Source organism: Ornithorhynchus anatinus, chromosome 3 (assembly GCF_004115215.2).
Source record: "Ornithorhynchus anatinus isolate Pmale09 chromosome 3, mOrnAna1.pri.v4, whole genome shotgun sequence".
In the NCBI taxonomy this organism is placed as follows: domain Eukaryota; kingdom Metazoa; phylum Chordata; class Mammalia; order Monotremata; family Ornithorhynchidae; genus Ornithorhynchus; species Ornithorhynchus anatinus.
The window spans coordinates 65,922,933-65,944,613 of record NC_041730.1 but is presented as its reverse complement, the minus strand read 5'-3'; the positions used below and the strand labels follow the sequence as shown (position 1 = coordinate 65,944,613).

The window sequence follows — 21,681 nt, the reverse complement described above, 5'->3', positions numbered from 1 at the left end:
AAGACTGAGGTACAGTGAGAAGGTTAGCAGTGAGAAGTAGATGGTGGGAGGAAGGGAGAGATGAGGATTCAGAGACAGAGGTGCTCAAGTGACTGCTCAGGAGGATACAGTTTGAAGGTGGAAGAGCGGTGGTTTGAAGAATGTGAAAAGGGAAGGAGTTCCAGGCAGAAGGGAGACCAGGAGCAAGAGGTCAATGGCTGGAGAGTAATAATAATAATAATGTTGGTATTTGTTAAGCGCTTACTATGTGCAGAGCACTGTTCTAAGCGCTGGGGTAGACATAGGGGAATCAGGTTGTCCCACGTGGGGCTCACAGGCTTAATCCCCATTTTACAGATGAGGGAACTGAGGCCCAGAGAAGTTAAGTGACTTGCCCACAGCCACACAGCCGACAAGTGGCAGAGCTGGGATTCGAACTCATGAGCCCTGACTCCAAAGCCCATGCTCTTTCCACTGAGCCACGCTGATTTTCAAATAGGTTTGACCTCCCAACTTTGTTATAGTTTTTCTACGTGACACTGAATCAGATTAATGTGGCAGATTCTTGCTACCTGTCCAATTAGAAAATCAGAGCACTTCAAAGTGTCTGCTATAAATTCCCCAGGAAGCATGAGATGGCTCATTTTACCTTCAATTTATTTCACTCTTCTTAATTCTTCTTAGCTGAGGGGCTTGTTTACAGTGAAAGGCATTTTAAAAGTGCATTCAAAAAAAACCCACCTTCATTCATTTCAGGCCTTGGCTAAATATAGAAAGTACTCATACTCTGACAGCAAACTAGCAATCTGTTTGGTTAAGTTGGGCAGAACAGCTGGTTGTCTTTTGAAGGGCAAGTTTTTTACACCCCCTCACCGATTTTCTCCCACACAGAAACCCGGCTCCATTTGCTGCATTCCGATCTGTGCCTGCATGCTTATTGCATCACAGAGGTTGCCTTTTGAAAAAAATTCTTGTAATAACCCCATTTTCCTGAAAACAGATTTTTCTTCTCTGTGTCATCTCTAGCTCCTCGTCTCTTACTAACGAGGTGATGGTTGGTGTGTGGAGAGAGATTCACTGGGTCCAAACTAGAGCATGATGACTTCAGGGAGAAAGTAAGTGCCCAGAGCAGATGATAGTCGAAGGTACTGAGATCCTGTTGCCTGAAAATTTCCGGAAATAATATACAAATATATTTGTCATGAAAGCAGATGTAACAGAAGTTTTTTTCTTGAGGATTTCAGCTTTTCCTTCTACCACTTTGATGTGTGATCATGTGGACGAGCTCTGCTGAAGACCTTGGGGCACGGAAAACACAGACTTTCAGCTTACAAAAGGCTCCAGGAGAGGATTGTAACCCTTCCTATAGGTAGTCTCTGGATAGAAGTACTAACTTCTCATTTTGAGTGTGGGCATAAAGGGGTATTTGGAGGGTTGGGAGAATGGAGTCTAGGAGGGGATAGGTTTCAGAGAACTAACAAGCCAGAAAGCCACCACGTGGGGCCTTTTCGGTCTTTTGTGTATTGGTGTTATGTTTTAATGTTTGATCACTCCTGATATGTCTGTCTAAAAATTCCTTCTCCCCACTTGAACTCTTTAGATGATGACCTCCCTCAAGGTTCGGGGAACGTGTCTAATTCCCACCTGTGTATTCTCTCCTAGCACTTAGTACAGTGTTCTGCATGCAGTGAGTGCTCAGTAAACAGCATTATCACCATTACTACTACTGATTATAAACTCTCGAGTCTTGGCAGAGGCCTGGGCTGAGAGAGGCTGGAGGGGCCAGTTCAGGCCTCTGTGGAGGCGATTCCCCTCTGGCCCCCTTGGAGTTGGCATCTATGTCCACAGGGCCATTTGCCAAGCAGCTTTCTTGTGTGGAAGCACATCAGTTTGGCAGTGTAGCATTGGATGACTAGAAGGAATGTTGAGTACCTGAGTTTTACAACAGCTTCCAGATATTCATTTCATTCACTCAAAATTCATCTCAGTTAACTTGCTAGCATTCCCCATATTAGTTCTCAGATATTGTAATAGTAACACTGTAATTCTGAAATACTGAACCCTTGTTCCACTGATATCTTGGATAGAATATTTAATTTGTAAGACCATAGGCTGGAGAAGGCATGAGAGAGGTGAAGGAAATAGAAGGGCAAGAGAGTTCATATAAATGGAGGGATTGGGGAAGCCCTCCTATCTCTCCAGATAATAGAAAATGAGGCTCTGTTGTGTAGTGTAACCTTCAGTGGATTCCTGGCTGTGATGTATTACATTTTGTACACCTTCTTCTTGGGCCCTCTCTAGGAGGGAAGGGAGTCAGAGTCAGAGACAGTGAATAATTTACAGCATCAAAGGCAGCAGCACAGCAGCATTCTCAGCTACTTCCAGTAAGGCCTAGTACATAGAGCAAGGGCCTGGGAATCAGAAGGACCTGGGTTCGAATTCTGCCTCCACCATTTGTCTGCTGTGTGACCTTAGGCAAGTCACTTCACTTTTCTGTGTCTCAGTTTCCTCTTCTGTAAAGTGGGGATTAAGACTGTGAGCCCCATATGGGACAGGGACTGTATCCAACCTGAATAGCTTGATTCTACCCCGGTGCTTAGTACTGTGCCTGCCACAGAGTAAGAGATTAACGAATACCATATGAAAAGAAAAATTCATCTGTGACCTCCAGGGTCATGATCCTAACATGTATGGGATGCAATCAATCACTCAACCAATTGCATTTATTGAGCGCTTACTGTGTGCACAGCACTTGGAAGGGAACAATATAGCAGAGTTGGTATGCACGTTCCCTGTTTAAAGTGAGTTTACAGTCTAGATACAGTCTAATATAAATAAATGAATTACGGATATAATGTTGGTATTTGTTAAGCGCTTACTACGTGCAGAGCACTGTTCTAAGCGCTGGGATAGATACAGGGTAATCAGGTTGTCCCATGTGAGGCTCACAGTTAATCCCCATTTTACAGATGAGGTAACTGAGGCACAGAGAAGTGAAGTGACTTGCCCACAGTCACACAGCTGACAAGTGGCAGAGCCGGGAGTCGAACTCATGACCTCTGACTCCCAAGCCCAGGCTCTTTCCACTGAGCCACGCTGCTTCCCTTTTAGCACAGGGACAGCATTTGGATGATCTGTCGCTATGAACTCCATTTAGCACAGGGCTTGATTCTCACGCATCTACCCAAGTGCTTTGCACAGAGCTTGGTGCACAGGAAGCACTTAACAAATGCCATTATCATTATCATCATTATTATTACGACTGATAATAACGGTAATAATGACCATGAACTGCTCCCTGGAGACTCCGGCAGAGAGCCAGGGGAGGTCGGCCAACAGGAGACGGGTAGGGGCAAAAAAGTGGTGGGAAAGGGGTCTCCTACCTAATGGCTTCCTCTACCTTTGGCTACTAGCTACTCCCTTCTACTCTCCCAAGCATTCGGTACAGTGTTCTGCAAGCATTTAGTGCTTAATAAATACTATTGATTGATTATTTCCTGCCTCGGTCACCACCAAGAATGCAATGTTATTGGATGCCGCTCTCTCTAACTCAGGTGGTGAGGAGCGGTCAGATTTGGGAGACCCTATCACATCATGCGGCGTATCCAGCCAGAGACAGAGGCTGCTGGAGGGGAAAGAATATCTTGAATATCATGGGGGCACTTCAGGTAAACCCTTGAGAGCGCAGAGGAACAGTTTTTTCAAAAAGATGAAAACGTTTGCTTTATAGAGATGAGTGCACATTACTGACTAATTAAAAACTGCTAATTAGAGCCCTTGTAAAAACAGAGGGCTGAGTAAGTGAAGCTTACTGGTGACTCTTTTTCCAGTTCGGAAGTTCTCAAAATGAAAGTCAGCCGCTCTGATGTTGGGCCCAGAGAACAGTCAGTGTAGCATGTAGCCAGAAGGCTGTTAAACTAGGTTCTCACTCCCATGAAGCTGTGTCTCTTTTGTTCTTTCTCACTTCTCTCTCTCTCTCCTTCCTCTTTGTGCTGACAATTTAAGACAGAATCTTATTACTATCAATCAGTGGAATTTAGTGAATGCAGAACATCGTACCAAGCGCTTAATGAAAATAATAATGACTATGGTATTTGTCAAGTGTTTACTATGTGTCAAGCGTTACACTAAGCACTACCAGACAATCCGGTCAGACACAGTCCCTGTCCTCTACAGGGCTCACAGTCTAAGGGGGAGGGAGAACAGGTATTGAATCCTCATTTTTCAGATTAGGAAACTGAGGCAACCGGACGTTAATGAGTTTTGAGATAAAGATATTCTGAAAGTATCTTTATTCAAAATATACGAATTGCAAATTCCACTTTGGCTGACCTCAAGACAAGGCTGTGCTTTGAAGAAGAAAAATGAGTTTGGAATTTAAAAAAAAATGAAATAAACGTTAGTCGTGCCCTTGCTGGCATAGTCAATGTCTTTCAATCAATTAATCAATCAGTGGTATATATTGAGTGTTTGTTATGTGCAGAGCACTGTCTTAAGCCCTTGGAAGAGTAATAATGATAATAATAACGTTGGTATTTGTTAAGCCCTTACTACGTGCAGAGGACTGTTCTAAGCGCTGGGGGAGATACAGGGTCATCAGGTCGGCCCACGTGAGGATCCCAGTCTTAATCCCCATTTCACAGATGAAGTCACTGAGACCCAGAGATGTGAAGTGACTTGCCCACAGTCACACAGCTGCCATGTGGCAGAGCCAAGATTCGAACCCATGACTTCTGACTCCCAAGCCTGGGCTCTTTCCACTGAGCCACACTTGTAAGAGTACAAGCCAAGAGAATAAAGACTTGTCAGCTGTATGACTGTGGGCAAGTCACTTCACTTCTCTGTGCCTCAGTTACCTCATCTGTAAAATGGGGATTAACTGTGAGCCTCACGTGGGACAACCTGATTACCCTGTATCTACCCCAGCGCTTAGAACAGTGCTCTGCACATAGTAAGCGCTTAACAAATACCAACATTAATAAGCAGACATGTTCCCTGCCCGTATGAGCTTAGAGTCTAGAGAATCTTATGCAGCTTCTTCTCACTTTGGGAAATAGAGGGAAGAAATTTCCTTCTCTATTTTCCAAATGGGAAAGAGGCTCTGAGAGAATCAATAACTTGTCCCAGATACCCAAGTTAATCAGAGGCAACACTAAGAATAGAATGAGAAGCAGCATGACTTAGTGGAGAGAGCCCAGACTTGGGAGTCAGAAATCATGGGTTCTAATCCCGGCTCCGCCACTTGTCAACTGTGTGACCTTGGGCAAGCCACTTCACTTCTCCGTGTCTCAGTTACCTCATCTGTAAACTGGAGATTAAGACTGTGAACCCCACGTGGGACAACCTGATGACCTTGTATCTACCCCAGCACTTAGAATAGTCCTTGGCACATAGTAAGCACTTAGCAAATGCCATTAAAAAAAAACAGAACTCCAGTATCTGAGTCCATTTTCCAACCCCAGGCCACAGAGGCACAGGCCACGCCCATGTCCCAGATTTCCTGTCCAGAACAGCATGGTGGGGACTATTTGTAATGTGTCTTCAATTCACAAATGTACTCTCAGGTTTGAGGTCAGGCAGAGTTTTCCCAAAAATGTTTTAAGCCAAGGGCACCCTGATGACCCCAGAAAATAGAAGGAGCTGTGATGTATTTCTGAGGTTGTCTATAGGCACAGATTAGCCCGTGGACCCGAAGTCTCATTAGATGGGTAGGGGAGGGTCCAAAGAGAATGGGACAGACTACCTTTCTGTGGACTTTTACCAGCCTGGGAGGTGGATAAGGCAGTAACTGTCTTCCCCCTCCTTCAGGACTGTAAGTCACTGCGGGCAGGGAATGGGTCTGATTATTGTTGTATTGTAGAAGCACTTAGTACAGTGCTCTGCTCATGGCTTAGTGGATAGAGCCTGAGCCTGGGAGTCAGAAGGTCATGGATTCTAATCCCGGCTCTATCGCGTGTCTTCTGCGTGACCTTGGGCAAGTCACTTCCATTTTCTGGGTCTCAGTTACCTCATCTGTAAAATGGGGATTAAGAGTGTGAGCCCTATGCGGGACAGGGACTGTGTCCAACCTGATTACCTTGTACCTACTCCAGCACTTAGAACAGTGCTTGGCGCAGTAACTACTTAACAAGTACCATAATTATTATCCAGCACTTAGTACAATGCTCCAGCATTTAGTACAGTGCCTGGAACATAGTAAGCATTTAACTACCATTATTATTAACAATAATAATAATGATAATAAATACGATTGAATGAATGAATGAACTGTGGCAAGGGCATAATGCATTTCTGTTGCTGGACTTTCCCTCTAGGTTGACTGAAATCAAGATGGGTTCCACCCCTTCACCCCGGGATTTCTGAAGAGCAGCTGTGAAGTATTAGTCTTCAATCCCTTCCTTGGAGAAGAATGATCAGAAACCTCAGCAAACAGGAAATTTCCTGCTCTATGGATTCTGTTCTGTCCTTCAGGGAAGGCTTTGGGGAATCATAATCTGAGGTCGTGTTTTCACATGGATTACAGGAGAGTAAATATTAAGACTTCACATTTACACAGTGACATATATTTGAGGATCAACAAGGAGGAACTTGACCAACAAAGATGTTCAGTGCAACTTTGCTATCAGAAGTCCTCTTATTTACATTTCTACCCCCCGCTAAATTCACCAGAAAAAGCTCTGCCCGCCTCCCAACTCCCACGGCTAAACATCCCTGCTACAGATGTTCCACAGAAGTTGAGACATGGCTAGAAGGATACAGGGAAGCAGCGTGGCACAGTGGAAAGAGCACAGGCTTTGGAGTCAGGGTTCATGAGTTCGAATCCCAGCTCTGCCACTTGTCAGCTGTGTGACTGTGGGCAAGTCACTTAACTTCTCTGTGCCTCAGTTCCCTCATCTGTAGAATGGGGATGAAGACTGTGAGCCCCACGCGGGACAACCTGATTCCCCTGTGTCTACCCCAGCGCTTAGAACAGTGCTCTGCACATAGTAAGCGCTTAACAAATACCAACAGGGCAGGCAGAGTTTTGAAATTACTGGTGCTCATTTTGTGGGTACCAGCCAGATTGACACAACTGAATGATGAAATTAGAAAATCCACCCATGCCAGGATACCTATATAAGGCACACACTGTCAGAACAGTAACCGTGAACAGTGGGATTCCTGTACTAGTTTAGTGAGCAGATGTCTGGGTTCTAAAAAAGATTCAGCCCATGTCTTCCTACCCACTCAGAAACCTCTGTCGGTTGCCCATCCACCTCCACATCAAGCAAAAACACATTAACATCGACTTTAAGGCAATCAACTGCCCCCCTCCTACCTTACCTTGCTGCGGATCCCCTACCACGACCCAGCCTGTGTACTTAGTTCCACTAACTCTAATCTATTTTCTCTACCTCAGTTTTGTCTATAGCACCAGATCCTCTCTCCGGCCTGGAATTCCTTCCTCCTTCAAATACAACAGACCATCCCTCCGTCCACCTCCTAACCTTACTAAAATCACATCTCCTCCAAGAGGCCTTCCCCAAGCTCTCATTTCTCCTATTCTCCCTTCTGTGTTTCCTGTGCACCATTTTTTATGGTCTCTGTTAAAGCATTTACTGTGTGCCAGGCACTGTACTAAGCACTGGGGTAGATAGAAGCGAATCGGGTTGGACACAACTCCTGTCCCACATGGGGTTCGCTGTCTTAATCCCCATTTTACAGGTGAGGTAACTGAGGCACAGAGGAGTTAAGTGACTTGCCCAAGGTCACAAAGCAGACAAATGGCAGAGCTAGAGTTAGAACGCAGGTCCTACTGACTCCCAGGCTTGTGCTCTATCAACTAGGCCATGCTGCTTCTCTTAGATCTGTACCCTTTAAGCGCCCCACTTGCAGCCCCACAGTGTTATATATATGTTCTTATACCCTGCCATTTTTCCACCTCCTATTTTAATTTGTCTCCCCCTCTAAACTTAAGCTCCTTGTGGGCAGGGATCATGCCTATCAACTACTTACCCAAGCACTTAGTACAGTGTTCTGCACATAGTAAGCACTCAATAAATACCACTGATTGATTGATTGATTGATTAATCCAGCAGATTCTGGCATGCGTTGGGGATGCCTAAGGGTAGTCATTCATTCATTCATTCATTCATTGGTATTTATTGAGCACTCACTATGTGCAGAGCACTGTACTAAGCGCTTGGAATGTATAATTCGGCAACAGAGACGATCCCTGCCCAATGACGAGCTCACAGTCTAAACCGGGGAGACAGGCAGCAAAGCAAACCAACAATCTAGCACAGACAGGGACTGTACAGTGGAGACTGATGTAAAACTTCTGAGGCAAATAATAATGTTGGCATTTGTTAAGCGCTTACTCTGTGCAGAGCACTGTTCTAAGCACTGGGGTAGATACAGGGGAATTAGGTTGTCCCACGTGAGGCTCACAGTCTTCATCCCCATTTGACAGATGAGGGAACTGAAGCCCAAGAAGTGAAGTGACCTGCCCACAGTCACACAGCTGACAGGTGACAGAGCCGGGATACGAACCCATGAACTCTGACTCCCAAGCCTGGGCTCTTTCCTCTGAGCCACGCTGCTTCTCTATTGTAAGGCAAATGTATCCCCCAGTCCAAGTCTTCGAGCCCAAGCTGATGCCCCTGTAGACAGCTCGACTGCCAATTTGACAAAGAGAATTTCAGGTTTTCCAGCCCTCAAAACTGAGCCCACTACCACCCAAGAGACCATGGGGCACTGGGCACTCCCAAGCTGGCAGTGAAAAGAAGGGGTCAAAACCCTTGATCAGCAGCTGGGAACTGGGTAAACTGGAGGAATCAGTGTGGCTTAATGGACAGAGAATGGGCCTGGGAGTCAGAGGACCCGGGTTCTAATCCCGACTCTGCCACATATCTGCTGGGTGACGTTGGGCAGGTCACTTCATTTCACTGTGTCTCAGTGACCTCATCTGTAAAATGGGGATTAAGACCGTGAGCCCCACGTGGGACGGGGATTGTGTCCAACCTGATCAACTTGTATCTACCCCGGCCCTGAGAACGGTGCTTGGCACAAAGTAAGTGCTTAACGAGTACCATCATCGTGATTATTATTATCGTTATTATTATTAATTGCTAAGTCGATCGAGGCAACCTCATGGAGAAACAATATATTCTACCTTCATGTCCCTCCCTTAACACTTCTGAGTTTTATCTTGCTGAGCAAGACAAAAAAGAGTAGCATCAGAGCATCCAGAGAAGCAGCGTGGCTCAGAGGAGAGAACCCGGGCTTGGGAGTCAGAGGTCATGGGTTCTAATTCCGGCTCTGCCGCTTGTCAGCTGTGTGACTCTGGGCAAGTCACTTCACTTCTCTGTGCCTCATTTACATTCTCCTCTGTAAAATGGGGATTAAGACTGTGAGCCCCACGTGGGGCAACCTGCTCACCTTGTATCCCCCCGGCGCTTAGAAGAGTGCTTTGCACATAGTAAGCGCTTAACAAATACCATCAGTATTATTATCCAGTGGCAGTTGGCTGATGTGTGGGAAATCTAAAGAGGTGGATGCTGTAAAATCCCTTCAACCTGCTATTGGGTTTGTTCTATGCCGACAAAATCGTTCTCTGTGCAAATAGTGTAGAATGTCTGGCACGCTCCGAGGGCTTAGGAACTGTTAAATAAAGTCGTGATTTCGTGCAGTTGTGCGGCAGAGGCAGAGCCGAAACAGGATGCTTTGGGAAGCTGCAGGTGAAGATCTGCGGTCCCATGATGGGAAGCAAATCCGCCCACTAGGCCGGAGCTACATTTAGAATGAAATCTCTCTCCTCCCAAACAAAGGCAACGGCAAAGTCACAGCCTTGGGGGCCTGACTCCTAACTCAGTTCCACTGACTTCTTCTGAATGAGTCAGATTAAGTATGCTGTGGCTCATAATTTCCAACTCATTCGTTCCTTTATTCATTCAGCAGTATTTTTCAAGAGCTCTTATAATGAGAAGGAGCACAGCCTAGTGGAAATAATAATAATAATAACTAATAATAATGATGTATTTGTTAAGCACTTACTACGAGCCAAGCACTGTTCTAGGTGTTGGGGTAATAATGATAATAATGTTGGTATTTGTTAAGCGCTTACTACGTGCAGAGCACTGTTCTAAGCGCTGGGGTAGATACAGGGTAATCAGGTCGTCCCACGTGAGGTTCACAGTCTTAATCCCCATTTTACAGATGAGGTCACTGAGGCCCAGAGAAGTTAAGTGACTTGCCCACAGTCACACAGCTGACAAGGGGCAGAGCCGGGATTCGAACCCGTGACCTCTGACTCCCAAGCCCAGGCTCTTTCCACCGAGCCACACGTTGTCCCATGTGGGGCTCATCGTCTTTATCCCCATTTTACAGATGAGGCAACTGAGGCAAAGAGAAGTTAAGCGACTTGCCCAGAGTCTCACACCTGACAAGAGGTGGAGCAGGATTAGAACTCATGACCGCCGACTCCCAAGCCCGTGTTCTTTCCACTAAGCCACGCTGTAAGACTGTGAGCCCAACGTGGGACAGGGATTGTGTCCAACCTGATAACCTTGTATCTATCCCAGGACTGAGAACAGTGCTCGGCACATAGTAAATGCTTAACAAAATACCATCATTATTATCGATATTTAGGAAGGCAGTGTTGACAGGAGTTACTCTAAGGCTACTCTATCTAAGAACTTACCTTCTGTCAAGTGATGTAAAGTTAGCCCTCTCACGCCCATGAGGTACTCTCCCTTCCTCCTTCCCCTTCCATGGAGTGCTGAGGCCTTTCCCTCGGCATTGAGAGTTTCCTGTCTCCCCATTTCCCCGTGACCTTCACATTCATCTTGTCTTACAGAAATTTTTCACGGTCCTATAACATGATGAGCCTCATTTCAGCTGTTCCAGCTCTCAGAGTCTTGGGACTTCGTCTCTGCTCCCTTCCTCTTCCTCCCCGTCACCACCCGCTCCACCCCACCCCACGCACCTTTTGCTCCAGTGCCCCTACCTTATATTTACTCTCCCAAGCGCTTAGGACAGTGTGCTGCACATAGTAAGCCCTCAAATATGACCGATCAGTGCTGGAACAGCAGGGCGCGGAAAGGGCGGGGGCAGAAGCAGCAGTGCGATCCATCAAGTTGGAGCTGTAGGAAGATAAATAATGATTACAAGTCCAGGTGTAGAATGAAGGTGGGGTGCATAAGGACTAGGGGGGCAGCCGGGAAGTAAATTCAGGTGTGGGGAGGGGAGGCTGGCCAATCTATGGGAACGGAGAAAAGGGGGTGGCTGGACTAGAGAGACAAGGGGTGGATCTACTAAATTCGCAAAGGTGGAGCCACTATCCGCCATCCCTTTGAGAGGATGTGATTTCCCGCTGATTTGGAAACTGGGGAGGTCCTTCCGAGTGTTTTGCAAGGGTGCAGTCCCTTTGAGCTCCTCAGCCGTGTTCCCTTCTTCCCAGGTCTATTCGGGGCTCTACTAAGGCAGCCCTTCTCCCCCTCTGCCTTCCCTCAGGCACCTCTCAACAGCTTCTACATCCAGCAGGGGCTGAAGGTCACGCTGAAGAAGCAGCAGTAGGCCGAGCTGGGCCACTTTCCATATTCCAGGAGGCCCACCTACTGCTGCTTCTGCTGCTAGCCTGCATGGGGCAAATGCAGAGGAAAAGGAGAGGCCCTATCCATTCCGAATCTAGACGTGTGCTGCTTCTGTTCCATCAGGCCTCACCCCGGGTATGGCTGACAGGGGGCTATGGGACGCCAAAGTGCTTTGCACAGAGTAAAGGCGTAAAATCGTTATTGATTGGTTGATGGATTGTGCCTGGGTCTCAGAGCGCACCTGCAATTTATGCATTTATTTATTTGTTTATTTATTTATATTAATGCCTGTCTCCCCCTCTAGACTGTGAGCTCGTCGTTGGCAGGGAATGGGTCCTCATCTCCCACTCCCTTCTGCTTAGCCCTGACTTGCTCCTTTTGTTCTCCCCCCCTCCCAGCCCCACACTACTTATGTACACAGCTGTCATTTTATTTATTTGTACTGATGTCTGTCTCCCCACTTTAGACTGTAAGCCCCTTGTAGGCAGGGAAAGTGGCTGTTTATGGGTGTATTGTATTCTTCCAAGCGCTTGGTACAATGCTCTGTACACAGTAAGCGTTCGATATTTATGATCGAATGAATGTCTATGAATGATTATGGTATTTGTTAAGCGCTTACTGTGTGCAGAGCACTGTTCTAAGCGCGGGGTAGATACAGGGTAATCAGATTGTCCCACGTGGGGCTCACATTTTTTAATCCCCATTTTTACAGATGAGGTAACTGAGGTACAGAGAAGTTAAGTGACTTGCCAAGGTATTAATTAATTAATGTTGGTATTTGTTAAGCGTTTACTATGTGCAGAGCGCCGTTCTAAGCGCGGGGTAGATACAGAGTGATCAGGTTGTCCCACGTGGGGCTCACAGTTTTAATCCCCATTTTACAGATGAGGTAACTGAGGCACAGAGAAGTGAAGAGACTTGCCCACAGTCACACAACTGACAAGTGGCGTAAGCAGGATTAGAACCCACGACCCAGGACTCCCAAGCCCCTGCTCTTTCCACTAAGCCACGCTGCTTCTCTGGTATAGTGTACTCTCCCACGCTCTTAGTACAGTGCTTTGCATACAGTTGCTCACTAAATAAGATTGAACTAAATGGGAAAAGTTACAAGCTCACTTGTGGGGGCCATTTGAAGAGAATTAGTAGTCAGTTGAGGAGGATAAAGCAGGAAAATTTGTAGAAGAGTGGATGGATCAAAATACTCAGGATTGCCAACAGCGGTGTTCGTTTTATAACCAACGGCGTCGACTGAGTGCCTACCTTATACAGGGTATCGTCCTGGCCACCTGGGAAACACGCAACCATGTATTTATTACATGACTATTGTGCAGAGCATCTATCCCCAAGAATTTGATAATCTGATTAGAATCCTACAAACCTTTTAGAGGGACAGGGGTGAGGGGAACAGAAGGATTCTGGGTGCCCCAGAATCACTAGCTTTTATTTTTGTGCAAAATATTTCAACTGCATCTGTGAAAAAACCTTGGTCGTCTTCCTCTGCTTTCCCCACACTGCACATTCCCACATTTTCTCAACCGACCCAACTACCTCTAAGATGCTTGGCAGTCATTAATACCCGCCTCTGGCACTTGCTGAGCAAGCTAAATCCTATCTCTCTGAGCGAAAAGCACAAGATAACGAACTATGTGGAAAAAAAAAAAGTCACACACTTGCAGGAGTCCTAGGATCTGTCAGACACAGCCTCTCACCCGGTAAATGAAGAGGTGGTCATGTGCTCTGGAGCTCCTTAACGTAAACTGTGACTGTGATTTTCTCTCCACATGCCAAGAAGCAGGAGGAACCTGCCCCGTTTCCTTTCAGAAAGAGCTATTTTAATTGTCTCATCTGATATCTGCATGTGCTCCTTCCTCCTCTCGGCTGGGGCATCAATAATATATGAGCATTCAGCACCGGGGGCATGTCCACCGCTCTGTTATGAAACGTCTGGGAGGATGGGGAGATCTGAATCTCCCTTGGTCTCCACCGAAGAAACCTGTTTTTGTTTTCTGCTGAGAGTTAGGGTAATTATCAAAGCTTTCACATGGGATTTCCTAGTTCTAAAGCCCCCTGCAATTAGCTGTTTCTTTCACAGCCCCTGGATTAGTATCCACATTTTGCAGATAAGGAAACTATGATACAGAGAGGAGAAACCAGAGGGCAGAAGGATTTGGGGGCTGAGGGAGGCAGACAGGAGAGGTAGGCCGCACAGTTCTGGGTTCAGGGGAGGCAGAGGGCAGTAGTTAAATGAGTTACCCCTCCCCGCTAGCTTCCTCCCACCTCTCTTTTCTTCTTACCCTGTTCCCTGAAACAGTGTGGCCGAACGGAAAGAGCACAGACCTGGGCGTGAGAGGACCTGGGCTCTATTCCCGGCTCCACCACTTGGCTGTTGTGTGACCTTGGGCATTTCACTTCACTGTCCCTCTGCGATATGAAGATTCAGTACCTGTTCTCCCTCCTATTTTTAGAATGTGGGACCTGATTACCTTGAATCCACCCCAGCACTTAGTAAAGCGTTTGGCACGTGGTAAGCACTTAATGAATATAATTATTATTACTATGCCCCTCTCTGTTTCCTTTATTCCTTCCCCTCTCTCTCCTTGTCTTTTTATCCTTTTCTCTTTTCCATTCCCTTCATAGTGCTACTTCATGGGTCACATTTACCTTTTCAGGTTTTACAGATGTACATTCATTCAATCGTATTTATTGAATGCTTACTGTGTGCAGAGCACTGTACTGGACCGGGGGAGTCCTATATGGCAGGACTGAAGATCCAAAAAGGCCTGGGATATTAGAACTTTCTTCTGCGTTAGGCCAGAGCGAGAAAGGTGCTTCACTGATTAGACTGTGAGCCCGTCACTGGGCAGGGATTGTCCCATTCATTCATTCAATGGTATTTATTGAGGGCTTACTATGTGAAGAGCACTGTACTAAGCACTTGGGAGAGCACAATACAACAAAATTAACAGACACATCCCCTGCCCATAATGAGCTTACGGTCTAGAGGGAGAGACGAAAATATTTAAGTACGTACTATGTGCCAAGCACTGTACTAAGTGCTGGAGCAGATACAAGAAAATCAATTTGGACACAGTCCTTGTCCCTACTTGGGCTCGCAGTTTTAATCACCATTTTAGAGATAAGGTAACGGAGGCATAGAGAAGTTAAGTGACCTGTCCAAGGTCACACAGCAGACAAGTGGAGGAGATGGGATTAGAAACCAGTTCCTCCTGACTCCCAAGCCTCTGCTCTATCCATTAGGCCACGCTGTTTCTCTAGACTATAAGTTCTTTGTGGGCAGGGAAGGTGCCTACTATCTGTTATATGGTACTGTCTCAAGAGCTTAGCACAATGCTCTAAAAATATGATTGATTGATTGGTGGGGATCTATGGAGGGGGGCCCAGCATCAAAACTTTAAAAATGGATATAAAAGCATTTGGTTCTGTATCAGCTGGACAAAAAATAGGATGGCTGAAAACTGGACATCCCGGTATGAATCTGGGCGAACGATCCCCTTAGCTGGGTCTTTCTTGTTGTAATAATAATAATAATGGCATCTGTTAAGCCCTTGTTGTATGCCAAGCACTGTTCTGAGTGCTGGGGTGGATACAAGCAAATGGGATTGGACAGTCCCTTTCCCACATGGGGCTCGCAGTCTCAAATCCTCATTTTACAGATGAGGTAACCGAGGCCAAGAGAAGTCAAGTACTTGTCCAAGGTCACACAGCAGACACGTGGCAGAGCCGGGATTAGAAACCGTGGTCTTCTGACTCCCGGGCCCATGCTCTAGCCACCGGGCCATGTTGCTATCTGCATCCTTCCTCCGTCAGGCTAGCCAGGGCTATATTGATACCAGAGCAGCAGCACAGCAGAGAGAAGAGTGACAGAGGGAATGTAGAATCAATTGCCCTGGACCCCCTGGCAGAAGAACCATGCCCAGTTCACCCAGTGGACAAAGGAGCCTTATCACTCAATCGTATTTATTGAGTGCTTACTGTGTGCAGAGCACTGTATTAAGCACTTAGCACCGTACTGAGTGCTAATCACACCATTTGAATGGTTTAAGATGTTTTTCTAAGATTATACTAGGCTGCACAGATGGGGATGGGGAAGACTGAAAGGATCCCAAATGTAGGTAGACCATTTGGACCCATTCGGGTTGCTAGACCGCCCCTGGATCGGTTGGACCAACTCACGGGCGGAATCTCTCTCCAACGACATGTTGAAGTTCCTATTCTGAATGGGGCAACATCTCTCTCTAGGTGTTTTTGTTCTAGCAGCGGAAGCAACACGGCATAGTGGATAGTGGATAGAGCACGAGCCTGGGGGTCAGAAGGCCCTGGGTTCTAATCCTGGCTCCACCACTCATCTGCCGTGTGACCCGGGGCAAGTCACTTCACTTCTCTGGGCCTCAGTTACCTCATCTGTAAAATGGGGATTTATTGTGAGCCCCAGGTGGGACAGGGACTGTTTCCCAACCTAATTAGCTTGTATCTACCCCAGCACATAGTACAGTACTTGACTCACAGTAAGCGCTTAACAGATATCATCAAAAAAAGGCTATGTGCCAAGCACTGTGCTAAGCAGTGAGGTAGATGCAAGGTAATCAAATCAGTCTTGGTCCCTGTCCCACTTGGGGCTCACAATTCTTTTGCCCCTCTCCTTTTCTGGCACTTTTCCCGGCTCCCTTTCTCTCCTCTCCTGGATTTTGCTAGAAACCTGATGGACTCAGGAATAGCTGACATCCCTTTACCAACTTCCTCCTCACATACAGTACCAGAGTGGGACAGACCAAAAGCAAACCAGCCAATGGCCGCCCTGCAGCATGGTGTAGTGGATAGAGCATGGGCCTGGGAGTCAGAAAGTCCCGGGTTCCGGTCCAGGCTCCACCATCATATTGATTGAGTGCTTACTGTGTGCAGAGCACTGTTCTAAGTGCTTGGAAAGTACAACACAGCAATAGAGACAATTCCTGCACACAGTGGGTTCACAGTCTAGAGAAGGTGAGACAGACATCAGAACAAGTAAACAGGCATTAGTATAAATAGAAATATACATATACACATATATACACAAGTGGGGAGGGGAGGGGAGAGGAGGGAAGAGCAAAGGGAGCGAGTCCGGGTGATGCGGAAGGGAGTGGGAGCTGAGGAAAAGTAAGGAAGGCTTAGTCTGGAAAGGCCCCTTGTCTACTGAGTGACTTTGGGCAACTCACCTCACTTCTCTGTTCCTCAGTTCCCTCATCTGTAAAATGGGGATTAAGAGTGTGAGTCCCATGTGGGATATGGACTGTGTCCAACCCAAATTGCTTGTAGCCACCCCAGCACTTAGTATAGTGCCTGGCATACAGTAAAGCGCTTAACAAATACCACAATTATTATTATTATTCTGGGATGCCCTTTACACCTGTGCCCAAAGATTAAGCACTTAGAACAGTGCTCTGCACACAATAAACATTCAATAAATATGACTGAATGAATGAATAAAGGAATAATATACTGAACCGGAATATGAACCTAAAAAAGTTACACTAAATGTGCCTGTACTGACCCACTAATGTGATGGACTCTCAATGACAGGAGAATTCTCTTGCAACCCCTGACTTGAGGTGAAATATTCAGTTTCCTTGTACCTCAATTTCCCCAACTGGAAAACAGAAATGGTACTTGTCACCTGCCTTCTGTAGAAGTACACCTTGGAAGCTATCTGTAAGCATTTAGAATTCTTAGAAACAATTGCTAAAGAACACAAAACATCATTATAGCTATTAATGTAATTAATAGTTATTAATAATTTAACAGTAAAGAAGGAACAAAGCCACTTAGCCCCAAAATACTTAATCTGCTTCAAGTAGTGATTACCCAATCTCATTTTCCTGCCAAATTCTGCCTTCGTTGTTATGTGATCCATAAAGATGCTTTTTCAGCATAATTTCTGACAAGCTTAGCAATGGGAGAAAAATTCTGTTACTGAGGTAATTGGTTTTCAGATGAAAGATGACCCTGAGTTTAGCATAATGTGTTAATGGGAAAAATATTAATTTCCCACTTTGTTCTGCAACACAATCTAAACAACCTCAGTCAGTTAATAAATCTAGAAATCGGAGCGAGAGCAACTGAGATAACTGTGTTGTCCCAGCTGAGCTAGAGAAGCTGCTCTTGCTGATGAAGACAGTGGATCTAAATCATTTTGCTTCGTTGAAGATCAGTTCCTGCCCAGAACATAGTAGATAAAAATCAGCTTTCACTGCTTTGGGCTCAGGGCAAGCAGGGTGTAATTACATACCACGAAGAAAGACAGTTTGACCAAACTTTTATTCCTGGAGCATCTCATAAAAAATAGTGGGAACATTAAACATTCAAAGTCCCTGAAAAAAAATTCCTCCCCGATCAAGAAAAAATAATCTTACTAAAGCCTCCAGCCTGCAAAATCAGTGATGCGTTCGCACGTATTTTTCATATTCTTTAGAGGTACTTTATATGTATTTCCTCATATGCACTCCGTATGCCCTCTTCATATTCAAGACACTGGTTGATGGTAAGTTTTCATCCACATGCATGAAGAGCTCTGCCTCACACAGGAACCTGGGTTGCTACAGCAGCCGTGGTGCCCCTCTCAGGATCGCACCTGGAGAGCTTCCAGTAGTCTACAGTATTGGCCATGGGAGGGAGAGTCAAGCAGAGGCCTACCCATTCCATTCCTAGCTTGGGTAGTGGTTAGCGAGTGGAAGGCAACCTGCCACAAGTCAAAACTCACCTGTGCTGGACAGCGGTGGCACGGGAGACAGTCGAGGGTGGAGACTCAAGTTTACTGCACGGAAGAAGGCAGCGGTAAACCACTTCTGTATTTTTACCAAGAAAACTCTATGGATCCACTTCCGGAACGATTGCAGATGGAGGTGGGGCCTTCTGGGAGAGACGCGTCCATAGTGGAGACAACGCGTTAGCCTAAGGCAAGTAGAAGCGGTGACGAGTTGGTCTGAACCATCCCTGCTTTCTCGACCGGTCACCACGGAGCGAACAGCGTGCATTTGAAGTGGGTCCAGCGTGTGCCCACAGGGCAGCATCCGTGATCTCTTCCAGCGGCAGGCACGGCTGTGCCCTTGCCCGTTTCACACGCTATTACTGGAATTCGATCCTCTCCAACTGGTGCCTTTCTACACTTTCTAAACAGCTCCTCACCAACGTGACCCAGTAGCTGAAGGTCGAGTCTTCCGGATTCTCCATTGCTCTGGCAAGGCTGGGGAGAGGGATTTGCCCAGGGTCGCACAGCCGGCAAGTGGAGGAGCCGGATTTAGATTCCAGAACCTTCTGATTCCCCGTCCCGTGCTCCGTCCACTAAGCCACACCGCTTCTTTACTAGGCCACGCTGCTTCTTTAGTAGACGTGACCCTGTTTTCAAGAAGCAAACAGTCTAGCAGGGGAGGCAGGCACTAAACTACATGACAGGTATGAGGAAATAATGGAGCGGTGGGCAAAAGTGGAAAATATGGAATTCCCCTACTTCAGACTGGAATTGATCTGCAATGGCTCAAAATTCCCGAGTCCCCTGCCTTGTCTTGTCTTATGCTGTCATCTCCAACTCATAACGATACCGTGGACACACCTCTCCCAGAATGTCCCATCTCCATCTGCAATCCTTCCGGTAGTGGATCAGTAGAGTTTTCTTGGTAAAAATATAGAAGCGATTTATCACCGCCTCCTTCCGTGCAGTCAACTTGAGTCTCCGCCCTCAACTCTCTTCCGTGACGCTGCGGCCCTGCACGGGTGAGTTTTGACTTGGAGCAGATTGCCTTCCACTCTCTAGCCACTGCCCCAAGCTGGGAATAGAACGGGTAGGCCTCTGCTTGACTCTCCTTCCAATAGTCGAGACTGGAAGACGACTGGAAACTCTTCAGGTACGACCCTGAGCTGGGGAGTCCCCTGTAGCCCGCCTCAAATCCTCCAGGCCTGAACCCAGCCAAAATCTGCCAACTCAGGCTCACATCTGAGGTGGAGGCAGGACAAAACACAATGCGCAGTCCCATTCAGTTCTTCTTATCTCTATGCCCTGTTGCTGCCCTGCCTAAGGGACTAGCCCTAATCTTGGTGAATTAGCAAGTAGACTCCTTAAGTGGGCAGACTTAGGGAAAATAGGGCACACTCTTCATAAGAGGCGTGCAGATAGGAAATGCCAGAGGAGAGATAAGGAGCAGAGGGAAAGAAGCGGCAAAAAGTTAGCCGTATTTAGCTACGAGTACATAGAAAGCTGGCCTTCGTTGTTCATACAATCTGCACTGACTGGTTTAATCACCAGAGCATCAATCAATCAATCGATCCTAACAATGCCCCCTAATCTGTGAGACTGGTTTATCGGTCTCCATTTACTGTAATGGGGCTGTTGCCTGGCTTGAAAACATAAATCATTTCACAAATCTTTGATATCCTGCAGGGGTAACAGGAGCTGTGTAAGTCTAATGTTCTCTGGAGATTCTCTGAAATTAGAAGGCCTCTCCCTCTGGGCTGCTTCTCTGCTTCAGTTATCAGTAGAAATCCCTCTGAGTTGACTCTTCCTTCAGGTCCCCTGGACCATTAAAACTCTTTAGAGCGTCTCCTATCTCGGCTTCCTTTGAAGGGGGTTATTTGTCTCCAGTTTGAATTTGCCCCTTCTGGACTAATTCCATTCTATTCTCCAAGACAGGGTAGCTGCTGTACAAGAGCTGTGGATACTGCCAAACCAACACCTCCAGCTGGGCAGTGGCATCGTGATTAGTAGCCCCCTGGTTCACCCCTCTACAGTAACTCAGAGTCCCTACTCTAAATTTTGATGAACCGCCCCATAACAGCATTTCTGACTGTTTTGAAACAGTATCTCTGGCTGTTTATGATTGCGAAGCAGCGTGGCCAAGTGGAAGGAGCCTGGGAATCACGGGACCTGGGTTCTAATCTCAGTTTCTTCACTAGCCTGCTGTGTGGACTTAAGCAGATCATTTTGCTTCTTTAATAATTAATAAAAATAACTATGGCATTTGTTAAGCACTTACCATGTGCCAAGCACTGTCCTAAACGCTGGGGTAGATACAAGGTGATCAGGTTGTCCCACGTGAGGCTCACAGTCTTAATCCCTATTTTGCAAATGAGGTAGCCGAGGCACAGAGAAGTTAAGTGACTTGCCCAAGGTCAAACAGCAGACAAGTGGCAGAGGTGGGATTAGAACCCACGACCTCTGACTCCCAAGCCCGTGCTCTTGCCACTGGGTCATGCTGTTTCTCAATCATAAACAGCCAGGAATGTTGTTTCAATATTTAAATACAGCCAGAAATATTGTTTCCTTGTGCTTCAGTTCTCTCATCTGCAAAATGGGGGTTCAGTTCCTGTTTCCTCCTACTTAAGAGTGTGAGCCGCATGTGGGACCTGAAGATCTTGTATCCATCCCAGCGCATAGTACACTGCTAGGCACACACTAAGCGCTTAACAGCGTGGCTCAGTGGAAAGAGCCCGGGCTTGGGAGTCAGAGTTCATGGGTTCGAATCCCGGCTCTGCCACTTGTCAGCTGTGTGACTGTGGGCAAGTCACTTCACTTCTCTGTGCCTCAGTTCCCTCATCTGTAAAATGGGGATCAACTGGTGAGTCTCACGTGGGACAACCTGATTACCCTGTATCTACCCCAGCGCTTAGAACAGTGCCCTGCACATAGTAAGTGCTTAACAAATATCAACATTATTATTATTATTATTAACAAAAACCACAGTTATTTTCATCATATTCCTATGCTTTTTTTAAGGAATAACATTTCACATCTTATTAAATGCTCTGAGCCAGCCCCATCGACTTATTTACAACCAAAGAGAAACAGGTTTGGCGACTTTGGCGACTTTCTCAAAGCACTTTGAGGTGAAACACTCCAAATGATGGTTCGTGTGGCTCACAAGCCAGCAGCGGATTAGGAAGAGAGAGATTTAAGGTTCTCTTCCAACTCCTCCACTGAGTCATTTGTAAATGATTTCACCTTCCTGCCCCATCTGTAAACACCGGACTAGGGTTACCGATTCCCCCTCGGAGATGTTATAACCGTTAAAAACTTCGGAGCACTGGAAAGGAAATGAAGAAATGATTTAGTCGGATCCTTTGCTTCTTTTGTGCTCAAGATCCT

At 46.4% G+C, this 21,681-nt stretch overlaps 1 long non-coding RNA gene across 1 annotated transcript; it reads left to right on the top strand.

Annotated features, from left to right (window-relative positions):
* Positions 1 to 1,221: 1,221 nt before the first annotated feature.
* LOC114810035 lies at positions 1,222 to 6,598 on the top strand. Its single transcript, XR_003757775.2, has 3 exons — positions 1,222 to 1,348; positions 3,534 to 3,647; positions 6,294 to 6,598. It is a non-coding gene; the product is annotated as an uncharacterized LOC114810035 (long non-coding RNA).
* The last annotated feature ends 15,083 nt before the right edge of the window (positions 6,599 to 21,681 follow it).